Below are 12,766 nucleotides of genomic sequence, written 5' to 3' on the forward strand. Positions count from 1 at the left end.
GGTAAATAACCTGCTGACCTGGGGCCCTTTGGGATGTGGGAGGAAACCGGAGCACCCAGGGGAAAGCCACGGGCTCACAGGGAGAACGTGCAGACTCCACACACACACACACACACACACACACACACACACACACACACACACACACACACACACACACACACACACACACACACACTCGCACACACACACACACACACACACAGACGGCCAGAGGCTAGGATCGAAGCAGGACCACTAGAGCTGTGCGAGAAGAACTACCCACTGGGCTAGTGCACCTTATTCAGGGAGGGAAATCTCCCTTCCTAGCCCAGTCTGGACTGTGTGTGACTCCAGGCCCACAGATTCTTAACTGCCCTTCAGAATGACCCATCGAGATAACTCGGTTGCGCTGTTGAGCCATGGCAGTACCTACCCACACGGACTGCAGGGCTCCAAGGTGACAGCTCACCCCCACCTTGTCAAGGGGTAATTAAGTATGGGCAAGAAAGGCTGGCCTTGTGGGTGATGCCCAGATCCGGCAAATAAAAGAAAACCTGAAAACCCTGGACTGCAAACACAGTTGTAAGAAAGAAAGAGGGGTGGCTTGGGGTTGGGGGGGTAGTACCGCTGCCTCCCTGCGCCAGAGACCTGGGTTCGAACCCGACCTCTGGCATTGTGTGTGCGTGTGTGTGTGCGCGCGTTTTGTGTATGTGTGCGTGTTTTTGTGTGTGTGTTTGTGTGTGTGTATGTGTGCGTGTTTGTGTGTGTGCGTGTTTGTGTGTGTGCGCTCACGTGTGTCTCTCTATGTCTGTGTGTGTCTGCGAGTGTCTGTGTGTGTCTGCGAGTGTGTGTGTGTGTGTCTGCGAGTGTGTGTGTGTGTGTGTGTGTGTGTGTGTGTGTGTGTGTGTGTGTGTGTGTCTGCGAGTGTGTGTGTGTGGTGTGAGTGTGTGACCGCGTTGGTTTGCCCCGGGTGATCCCGTTCCCTCCCTCGTCCCAAAAGGGGGCAGGTTAGTAGATTAATTAGCAGCTGTAAATTCACCCCGAGCGTGTGGTTGAGGGGGATAGTCCAGGGGGAGTTGATGGGAAAGTGCAGAGAATAAAATGGGATGAATGTGAATGGGAAGTTGATGGTCGGCACGGATTGGGTGGGCCGACGGGCCTGTCTCTATCACTAATGTGTGCATAGCAAGCTCCCATAAACAGTAAAGAGATGGGTGACGCATTTCTATGATGCATCTCTATAGCACCCTGGTTAGGCCGCAGTGCAATTGCGTGCAATTCTGGTCACCTCACTACAGGAAGGATGTCGAGGCTTTCGAGAGGGTGCAGAGGAGGTTTACCAGGTTGCTGCCTGGATTAGAGGGCATGTGCTATCAGGAGAGGCTGGACAAACTTGAGCTCTTTTCTCTGGGGCGGAGGCTGAGGGGTGATCTGTTGGAAGTGTATAAAGTGATGAGGGGCATAGATAGGGTGGACAAGCAATATCTTTTTCCCATTATTGAGCGATCCAATACCAGAGGGCAAGCATTGAAAGTGAGAGAGGGTAGGTTCAGAACAGACGTGAGGGGTAAGTTTTTTACTGAGAGAGTGGTGGATGCCTGGAACGCGTTGCCTGATAGGGTGGTGGAGGCAAATTTATCGGGGGCTTTTAAGAGAGGATGAGGAAGATGGAGGGACATGGGCATCCTGTAGGTAGGTGGGATGAGCTGTGTCGGCACAACATTGTGGGCCGAAGGGCTTGTTCTGTGCTGTACTGTTCTATGTTCTATGACCAACCATTGAGCGTCTTTCCTTGGACCAGACCTTCCGGCTGGTGGTTGTTTCGACTGGTTCTCTCTGCAGAGATTAAGTGGAATTTTCTTCCACTCCTGTTTATTAGGGTCTGTGGTAGCTGAAGCGGCCAGCGTGGGAGACACAGACTCTGATACAGATGGTGCAGGGACAGTTGTTGGGATGTATGGGTGAGTGTTTTGGGAGATGGTGTGTTCCTTCCGCTGCTTATTAAGGACTCCTGTGTGCTCCCAATGCATGGCCTCAATACCATTCCGGGTGCACCTTTTTGCACTTCCAGTGGGCCGGGGAATTCAGTAGCAGATGTTGCATTTCTCCAAAGAGGCTTTGAATGCATCCTTGAACCTTTTCCTCTACCATCTACAAACTCGCCGGCGACACGGGTGTGGTTGGCCGAATCGCGGCTGCTGATGAGGACAGGAGTGAGGGAGAACCTCTGGTTGAGTGGCGCTGGGATAACAACCTCTCGCTCAACATCAATAAAACCAAGGAAATGGTCGTTGACTTCAGACAGGGGAAGCCGGGAGTCTACGTGCCGGTTCTTGTTGGTGGCCCAGAGGTGGACAGGGTCGGCAGCTTCAAATTCCCGGGTGTTAACATCTCAGGTGATCCGTCCTGGACCCAGCACATATATGCAATCCCAAAGAAGCCGCGCCAGCGGCTCTACTTTCTTAGAAGTTTGAGGAGATTTGACGTGTCACTGAACACACTCACAACATTCTACAAATGCACTGTTTAAAATATGCTGACTGGTTGCATCACGGCCTGGCAAGGTAATTCCAACTCACGGGAACGCATGAGTAGTGGACTCAGCCCAGTCCATCACGGGCACAGCCCTCCCCAACACCGACAGCATCTGCAGGAGGGGCTGCCTCAAGAAAGCGGCATCTTTCGTCAAAGATCCCCCACCATCCGGGCCATGTCATCTTCTCACTGCTACCATCGGACAGGAGGTACAGAAGCCTGAAGTCCCACACCACCAGGATCAGGAACAGCGACTTCCCTACGATCATCAGGTTCTTGAACTGACCTGCACAACCCTAACCCTACCTCAGCGACGGAACATTACGGACCACCTCTTGCACTACCGTGGACTTGTCTGTGCTTGTGGTTTGTTTTTGCATTAGTCTTGTTTTGCGCAGTCTGTTTTCTCACTGACTTGTGCAAGTTGTGCATAATTTGCGTTTCATTTATATTCTGTGTGTTGTCTGAACCTACCTACCTGTGATGTTGCTGCAAGCAAGTCTTTTTCAGTGTAGCTGTACCTTACGTGCACATGACACTGAACTCGACTTGACTTGACTCTACCCACATGGGAATCTCTTGAGAAACAAAAGGACTGCAGATTCTGGAATCTGGATGAAAAACACGATGATGCTGGAGGAACTCAGCAGGCCAGGCAGCATCCGCGGAGAAAAGCAGGCGGTCAACGTTTCGGGTCAGAGACCCTTCTTCAGGACTGAAGATAGGAAAAGGGGGAAGCCCGATATATAGGAGGGAAAAGCAGAGCAGCGATATGTGGACAGAAGAGGGGAGGTGGGGTGGGCACAGGGTGGTGATAGGTAGATGCAGGTAAGAGATGGTGATGGGCAGGTGCGGGGGAGGAGGGGAGGGCAGATCCACCGGGGGGTGGGTCAGAGGTAGGGAGAGAGAGGGAAGAAGGCTAGGAAAGTGAAGAAGCATTGTGTGTGGGGGGGGGGGGGGGGGTTGTGGGGAAGCGGGGGTGGGGGTTACTGGAAGTGAGAGAATTCAGTGTTCATGCCGTTAGGCTGCAAGGTTCCAAGACAGAAAATGAGGAGCTGTTCCTCTAGTTTGCGCTTGGAATTCTCCTGGCAGTGGAGGCCGAGGACTGACATATTAGGTGACAGTGTTGGGGAGGGGGGGGAGTTGAAGTGACTGGCAACGGGGAGATGCAGATCGCAGTTATGGACAGAGAACAGGTGTCCTGCGAAACGGTCACCTGGTCTACATTTGGTCTCACCAATGTAGAGGAGGCCACACTTGGAGCACCGAATGCAGTAGATGATATTAAGGGAGGTGCAGGTGAATCTCTGTCTCACCTGAAAGGACTGTTTGGGTCCCGGGATGGAGGCGATGGGGTGGTGTAGGGGCACGGAAATCTCCTAGTGTGACAGAACTCTGAATAGGGTGTCTGTTTCGGGAGGCTGGTGTGCTGGTGACGTGCCTTGCCCAATATAGACATCTGGGGATGTTGGTCTGGGATAGCACACTGATCTTTGTGCGCCGGCCCTTCCAGTGGACTCTGCAGAGACTGTGAAGTTGCTCTCTCTCTCTCCCGCTCTCTGTATCTGTCTCTCTTTCTGTCTGTCTCTGTCTCTATGTCTATGTCTCTCTTTCTGTCTCTGTCTCTATGTCTGTCTCTGTCCCCCACTCTCTCTCTCTTTGCCTCTCTGTCTCTGTCCCCCCCCCCCATCTCTCTGTCTCTGTCTGTCTGTTTCTCTCTCTTTCTCTCTGTGGTTCTCTCTGTCTCTGTCTGTCGCGCTCTCTATCTCCCTCTCTGTCTCTCTCTCTCCCTCTCTCGCTCTCTCTCTTTCTCTCTCTCTCTCTCTCTCTGTCTCCCCCTCTCTGTTTCTGTCTCCCTATCCCTCCGTTAGTCTGTCTCTCTCTCTCTCTCTCTCTCTCTCTCTCCCTCTCCCTCTCTCTCTCTCTGTCTCCAGGGCCTGGGGTACCTGCAGTATACCTGGTTAGACCATGGTGAGAAGTGAAGGTCAAAGACTGGTAGGGAGACCATGCACTAACCGACAGAGCCGGGAGCTGCGCTTACCCCCACACCAGCTCCCACTTCAACAACCTCGATGCAGGAACAGCCGTACGTTGGGATAAGAAGGAACAAGAAGACGAGGCCACTTGTGCCTGCTTCACCACCCAGTAAGATCTTGGCAGATCCTTTACCACACTGCCATTGGTCCCACGTTTCCCCGATTCCCTCAATATCCAGTTGAATAATGGGTCAAGATCGCTGGGAACGTGGGGAGAATAGGGTGCGGATAACTGGGTGGTTGACAGTATGTACAGTGGGCCGAAGGGCCTGTTTCCGTGCAGTATAAATCTGTTGGACTGGTCTCCCTATGACCTTGGAATTTTGCTCATCCCGGTCGAATGATCAGTCTCCAGACTTTTCTTCATCAGAACCAATGCCACAAGAGGGACCTTCTGTAACACATGAGCAACACACGAGTGCTGTGGAACTCGGTCACTGACTGCATTTACAGTGATAGATTTCTATATATTAGGGGAATCATAGATTACGATTCATAATCTCAGAATCAGGTTTAGTAGCACTGATTTATATGCCGTGAAATGTGTTGTTTTGCGGCAGCAGTACAGCGCAAAGACACAAAATTACTACAAATTACAAAATAGGTAAATTGTGCAAAAACGACGGAGTGTTCATGGCAACACCACACAATGGGGTGGGGGTAATGATGAGGAGGGAGCGCCACACTGCGGGACGGGCGGTGAGGAGGGAGCGCTGCGGGAGGGGGTGGTGTGAAAGATCCCCGTGGCACCACTTCCAAGCGCAGTGAAATTCTTTCACCTCCTGAGCTAACGTTTGCCGTTCAAACAACATCAGTGAGACAGATTCCGGCCCACAGTCACGGCGCTGCTGGGGAAGGCGTCCCAGGACAGCCCGATCACAAACATCTTTGCCTGCGAAGAGCTTCGGAGCAACGGGTGAAGGCTGCTGTGAATCACGTCTTTCTTGTAACTGAGTTGTGTGACAGGTGAGGTTTATTTTGAGGCAATGTTCAATCCAACATAACAACGCGTTACACCAGGGATCTATTGAGTCTCCACTTGAAGATCAGATCAACTTACCACGGCCAGTGGCACTCTCTCTCGGCAATGTGTGATGTTGGATTGGAATCTGAAATATTGTTTATTCTCCCAAATAAATGTTACATAAAACTTCTGGACCGACTACAGGGTTTTATTCCAGTGTGGACCTCCCTCCCTCCCTCCCCTGCCTATCCCACATCGACTCTCTCCCCTCCCTCCCTCCCCTACATCTCACCCGCTCGCCTCTCTCCCCCTCTACTCCCTCTCACACTCCCTCTACCCCTCCCCCTCCCCAACCCCTCTCTCCCTCCCCCTCTCCCTCTCCCCACCCCCTCTCACACTCCCTCTACCCCTCCCCCTCCCCAACCCCTCTCTCCCTCCCCCTCTCCCTCTCCCCACCCCCTCTCCCTCCCTCACTCCCTCTCCATCCCCGACTCCCTCTCCCCCACCCCCTCCCCCTCCCCACCCCCTCTCCCTCTACCCCCTCCCCATCCCCTCCCCTCCCCCTCTCCCCCACCCCCTCTCCCTCTCCCCCTCCCTCTCCCCCTCCCACCCACTCCCTCCCCAATCTCCCCCTCCCCACCCCCTCTCTCCCTCCCCCTCTCTCCCTCTACCCCCTCCCCATCCCCTCCCCTCCCCCTCTCCCCACCCCCTCTCCCTCTCCCCCTCCCTCTCCCCCTCCCACCCACTCCCCCTCTCCCTCCCCAATCTCCCCCTCCCCATCTCCCCCCCAATCTCCCCCTCCCCATCTCCCCCTCTCCCAATCTCCCCCTCTCCCTCTCCTGCTCTCCCCCCTCTCCCTCTCCGCCCTCTCTCCCCCTCTCCTCTCCCAATCTCCCCCTCTCCCTCTCCTGCTCTCCCCCCTCTCCCTCCTCTCCGCCCTCTCCCTCCCCCTCTTCCCCTCCCTCTCTGTTCCTCCACTCCCCCTCTCCCCCCACTCCCCATCCTCCCCCTCTTGTTCCTCCACTCCCCCTCTCCCCCTCTCCCACCACTCCCCATCCTCCCCTCCCCCTCCCCAAACCCACTCCCCTCCCCCTCCCCTCCTCCCGTCTCCCCCTCCCAATCTCCCCCTCCCTCCCCCGCCCTCCCCCCACCTGCTCCCTGTCTCCCATCCCCTTCTCCCCCACCTCTCTCCATCACCTTCTCCCCCTCTCCCTCCCCCTCCCCCTCCCTCCTCCACCACCCTTCCCTTCCCCCTCCTCCTCCTCCTTCCCTTCCCCCTCCTCCTCCTCCTTCCCTTCCCCCTCCTCCCTTCCCCTTCGCTCCTACTCCTCCTCCCCTTCCCCTCCTCCCCCTCCCCTCTTACCCCCTCCGCTCGTTGGCCCCTTCTCCCTCACCCCCTCCCCATTCTACCCCCTTCAGACCCCCCTTCTCCTCCTCCTCCAGCTTTCCCCTTCCCCCTCCTCCTCCCCTCCTCCCCTCCTCCTTCCTCCTCCTCTCCCCTTCCCCCTCCTCCTCTCCCCTTCCCCCTCCTCGTCCTCCCCTCCTCCTTCCTCCTCCTTTCCCCTTCCCCCTCCCCCTCCTCCTTCCCCCTCCTTCCCCCTCCTTTCCCCTTCCCCCTCCCCCTCCTCCTTCCCCCTCCCCTCTCCTTCTCCTCCTCCCCCTCCCCCTCCTTCCTCCCCCTCCCCTCCCTTCCCTCCTCCCCCTCCTCCTCTTCCTCTCCCTCCTACTCCCCCCTCCCCTCCCTCCTCCTCCCCTCCCCTCCTCCCCTCCTCCCCCCCCTCCTCCTCCCCCTCCTCCCCCCCCTCCTCCCCCTCCTCCTCCCCCCCTCCCCCCCCTCCCCCCCCTCCTCCTCCTCCTCCTCCCCCCCTCCCCCCCCTCCCTCCCCCTCCCCCTCCCCCTCCTCCCCCCCCTCCTCCCCCCCCTCCACCTCCCCCTCCTCCCCCCCTCCTCCTCCCCCCCTCCTCCTCCTCCCCCCCTCCTCCTCCCCCCCTCCTCCCCCTCCTCCTCCTCCCCCTCCTCCTCCCCCTCCTCCTCCTCCCCCTCCTCCTCCCCCTCCTCCTCCTCCCCCTCCTCCTCCCCCTCCTCCTCCCCCTCCTCCTCCCCCCCCTCCTCCTCCCCCCCCTCCTCCTCCCCCCCCTCCTCCTCCCCCCCCTCCTCCTCCCCCCCCTCCTCCTCCCCCCCCTCCTCCTCCCCCCCTCCTCCCCCTCCTCCTCCCCCCCTCCTCCCCCTCCTCCTCCCCCCCTCCTCCCCCTCCTCCTCCTCCCCCTCCCCCTCCCCCTCCCCCTCCTCCTCCCCCTCCTCCTTCTCCCCCTCCTCCTTCTCCCCCTCCTCCTTCTCCCCCTCCTCCTCCCCCCTCCTCCTCCTCCCCCTCCTCCTCCCCCCCTCCTCCTCCCCCCCTCCTCCCCCCCTCCTCCCCCCCTCCTCCTCCCCCTCCTCCTTCTCCCCCTCCTCCTCCCCCTCCTCCTCCCCCTCCTCCTCCCCCTCCTTCCCCTCCTCCTTCTCCCCCTCCTCCTCCCCCTCCTCCTCCTCCTTCTCCCCCTCCTCCCTCTCCCTCTCCTCCTCCTTCTCCCCCTCCTCCCTCTCCCTCTCCTCCTCCTCCCTCTCCCTCTCCTCCTCCTCCCTCTCCCTCTCCTCCTCCTCCCTCTCCCTCTCCTCCTCCTCCCTCTCCCTCTCCTCCTCCTCCTCCTCCTCCCTCTCCCCCTCCTCCCTCTCCCTCTCCTCCTCCTCCTCCCTTCCCCTCCACTGAGGCAGTCTCTGTCAGAGCCAGTCTAACAGTTCAGCGCCAAAATGGAAAGTATAGCGTGCAGAGTTGGCCTGTGGCGGACGGGGAGATGTGCACAGGGATACAGGCAATGGTTCGCACTGCAGGCAGCAACGCCCAGCTGCAGAAAACGGACTTCTGTAGGAACACAAAAAGCCAACGGGAAAAGTGATTCATCCACTGCTGACGGGAGAACCTACACATGGAGCTAAATCCGTAGCCAGAAAAAGCAGGAGCCTGAGTATTGGGCATGCTTCAGATCTCGGTGAGAAGGATGTGGTCACTGATACAGAGAGACAAGGCAGAATTAGAGAGCAGAGCGGTGAGAAACACAACACAGACCCCAGGTGTGTCAAAAGGAGAAGGGCAGGGTTGCTACACACAGTGAAGGGAGGGGTTATGCTGAGGGATAAGGAAGGGATAGGGGAACCAAACAATAACCTTGTGGAAGGAAACCTGACAGATATATTGGAGAATCAAGGGGTCTGGAGAAACTCAGTGGAGATTCAACAACATAGCACAGGAACAGGCCCTTCGGCCCACGATGTCTGTGCTGAACACGATGCCGAATTAAATCCCATCTGCCTGCAATGCACCCTGTACCACCTCAGTGCACTGTGTAATGAATTGACCTGTACAATCGGTATGCAAGGTTTTTTTACTGCACCTCAGTACATGTGACAATAATAAACCAATTCCAATAATTATCCAGCCACTGCACGTTATGTGTCTGTCTAAATGTCTCTTAAAACTCCGCCATCCTGTCTGCTTCCACCACCAGCGCTGGCAGCCTGTTCCAAGCACCTCCCACTCTCCGTAAAACCCTACCACACACATCTCCGTTAAACTTCCCCCTCTCACTTACATCCATATCTTTTAGTATTTGATGTTTCTGCCCTGGGTAAAAAGACTCTGCCTCTACCCTATCTGTGCCTCTCATAATTTTATAAACCTCTATCAGGTCTCCCCTCAGCCTCTGCCGCTCCAGAGCAAACAACCCAAGTCTGTCCAACCTCTCCTTGTAGCTCATGCTCTCTAATCCAGGCGGCGTCCTGGTGAACCTCTTCTGGACCCTCTCCAAAGCCCCCACACCCTTCCTGCAATGGGGTGACCAGAAATGAACACAATACATTCAATGTCGGCCAAACAAAGTTTGACACAACTGCAACTCTTATACTCAACGCCCCGACCGATGAAGGCAAGCGTGCCCTACATTTTTTTTAACCACCTTATCGACTTGTGTTGCCACTTTCAGGGAGCTCTAGACTTGGACCCCAAGATCACTCCGTACATCAATGATTTTCAGGGTCCTATTTACTGTATACCTTCTTCTTTCATTTGACCTCCAAAAGAGCAACACCTCAGACTTGTCTGGATTTTTTTCCCTTTTTCCAGAAGAGTTTTATTCAATGGTTACAGGATCACTTTAGTACAATGTTACAGTACTTCGTGATACACACCATTTAGAGTTTCAAATTATAACACGGTCATCACCATCCTGATCGTGTTTGAGCCCGTGTGATGCCCAGCGGTCCCAGAAATCCCCCATTGTACCCGTGGATACCGCGCGCTCACTCTCCAAGGACACACAGAGTTTTTGATTATGCTGGCTGCCACACCAAGACAACTCTCGTTGTCTTGATGTAGCAGCCAGCATAATCAAAGACCACACCCACCCGGGACATTCTCACTTCTCTCCTCTTCCATCGGGTAGAAGATACAGGAGCCTGAGGGCACGTACCACCAGACTTAAGGACAGCTTCTACCCCACTGTGATAAGACTATTGAGCGGTTCCCTTATACAATCAGATGGACTCTGACCTCATGATCTATCTTGTTGTGACCTTGCACCTTATTGCACTGCACTTTCTCTGTAGCTGTGACACTTTACTCTGTACTGTTACTGTTTTTACCCTGTACTACATCAATGCGCTCTGTACTAACTCAATGTAACTGCACTGTGTAATGAATTGACCTGTGCAATCGGTTTGTAAGGCAAGTTTTTCACTGTACCTCGGTACAAGTGACAATAATAAACCAATACTAATACACAGGCACTGACATAACCCAGAAGAAGGGTAGGCGGACAGTTCAGGCAGTATCCTCAACTGCCTGCTGCCTCAACCTGTGAATGAGCACCTTGCCCAGTCCTGGGAACAAACCGACCAGAGGTTCACTTGTCCGAGTTAAACTCCATCTGCCACTTCTCCGCCCATATCTGCAACTGGATTGTATCCCGCTGAATCCTTTGACAACCTTGCTCACTATCCATAACTCTAACGATGTTTGTGTCGTCTGCAAACTTACTAATGGGCTCACCTACATTTTCATCCGTCATTTATACATGACAAACAGCAGAGGTCCCAGCACCGATCCCTGCCGAACACCACTGGTCACAGAACTCTTGTCAGAATAACTCCCCTCCACCACTGTCCTCCGTCTTCTATGGCCAAACCAGTTTTAAACCCAGTCTACAGATTCCCCACACACTTTAATCTTCTGGATCAGCCAACCATGACGGACCTCATCAAGGGTATTGGTATTGGTTTATTATTGTCACTTGTACCGAGGTACAGTGAAAAACTTGTCTTGCATACCAATCGTACAGGTCAATTCATTACACAGTGCAGTTACATTGGGTTAGTACAGAGTGCATTGGTGTACTACAGGTAAAAAAAATAACAGTACAGAGTAAAGTGTCACAGCTACAGAGAAAGTGCAGTGCAATAAGGTGCAAGGTCACAACAAGGTAGATCGTGAGGTCAGAGTCCATCTCATTGTATAGGGGAACTGTTCAATAGTCTTTTCACCATGGGATAGAGGCTGTCCTTGAGCCTGGTGGTACGTGCCCTCAGGCTCCTGTATCTTCTGCCCATTGGAAGAGAGAAGAGAGGATAACACGGGTGGGTGGGGTCTTTGATTATACTGGCTGCTTCACCAAGGCAGCGAGAGGTAATGATCATGGAGGGCAGGCTGGTGTCCGTGATGGGCCTCAGTAAAGTCCACGTAGACAACATCCACTCCCCTCATCAATCACCTTCCCCACCTTCTCAAAAAAAACTCAATCAAACCTTCCTTCGCACAAAGCCACGCTGACTATTCCTAAAAAGCCCAAGATGTTCCAAATGTGAGTAAATCCTATCCCTAAGGATCCTCTCCAATAGCTTCCCTACCACTGATAGGATAAGATCTTTATTAGTCACGTGTACATCGAAACACACAGTGAAATGCATCTTTTTGCGTAGAGTGTTCTGGAGGCAGCCTGCAAATGTCGCCACGCTTCCGGCGCCGACACAGCATGCCCTACAACTTCCTAACCCGTACGTCTTTTGGAATGTGGGAGGAAACCGGAGCACCCGGAGGAAACCCACACAGTCACGGGGAGAACGCACAAACTCCCTACAGACAGCAGCCGGAATTGAACCCGGGTCGCTGGCACTGTAAAGCGTTACGCTAACCGCTACACTGCCCTTTTGCCTATAATTCCCTGAATCATCCCCATTGTCCTTCCGAAACAAGAGGATGGACATTGGCCACTCTCCAGTCCTTGGATACCTCACCGGCGGCTGGAGGGGGCACAAGGATCTTTGTCGAGGCCTCAGCAATCTCCTTGCCTCTCTCTCCTGGGACACATCCCATTAGGTCCTGGGCACTTATCCCACTTCATGTCCCTCAAATGGAACCAAGACCCCCCCCCCTGTTTCTCGATCTCAGTGTGCCCCAGATCAGTAACACACCCCTCCCTGATCTTACCAGCCGACCACGTCCTCCTCCATGGTGAATACCGAGGCAGATGGAGGAGGGAGGAGAGGATGGAACAGCACCTGGGGGGTGGGGGGTGGGGGGTAGAGGCAAGAAGTGGCTGCAGGAAGGAACAGTATCAGGCGAGAGGTGGAACAAGGGACATCAGTGACGGCCAGGACTTACACCACAAAGATCCAACAGCGCGGCGCTCCCTCCCTCACTGCCCCGCCCACGTCGCGGCGCTCCCTCCCTCACCGCCCCTCCCACGTCGCGGCGCTCCCTCCCTCACCGCCCCTCCCCCGGCGCGGCGCTCCCTCCCTCACCGCCCCTCCCCCGGCGCGGCGCTCCCTCCCTCACCGCCCCTCCCCCGGCGCGGCGCTCCCTCCCTCACCGCCCCTCCCCCGGCGCGGCGCTCCCTCCCTCACCGCCCTCCCCCGGCGCGGCGCTCCCTCCTCCACCACCCCTCCCCCGGCGCGGCGCTCCCTCCCTCACCGCCCACCCTCGGCGCGGCGCTCCCTCCCTCACCGCCCACCCCCGGCGCGGCGCTCCCTCCCTCACCGCCCCTCCCCCGGCGCGGCGCTCCCTCCCTCACCGCCCCTCCCCCGGCGCGGCGCTCCCTCCCTCACCGCCCCTCCCCCGGCGCGGCGCTCCCTCCCTCACCGCCCACCCCCGGCGCGGCGCTCCCTCCCTCACCGCCCTCCCCCGGCGCGGAGCTCCCTCCCTCACCGCCCACCCCCGGCGCGG

Source organism: Pristis pectinata, chromosome 39 (assembly GCF_009764475.1).
Source record: "Pristis pectinata isolate sPriPec2 chromosome 39, sPriPec2.1.pri, whole genome shotgun sequence".
NCBI classification, from domain to species: Eukaryota; Metazoa; Chordata; class Chondrichthyes; order Rhinopristiformes; family Pristidae; genus Pristis; species Pristis pectinata.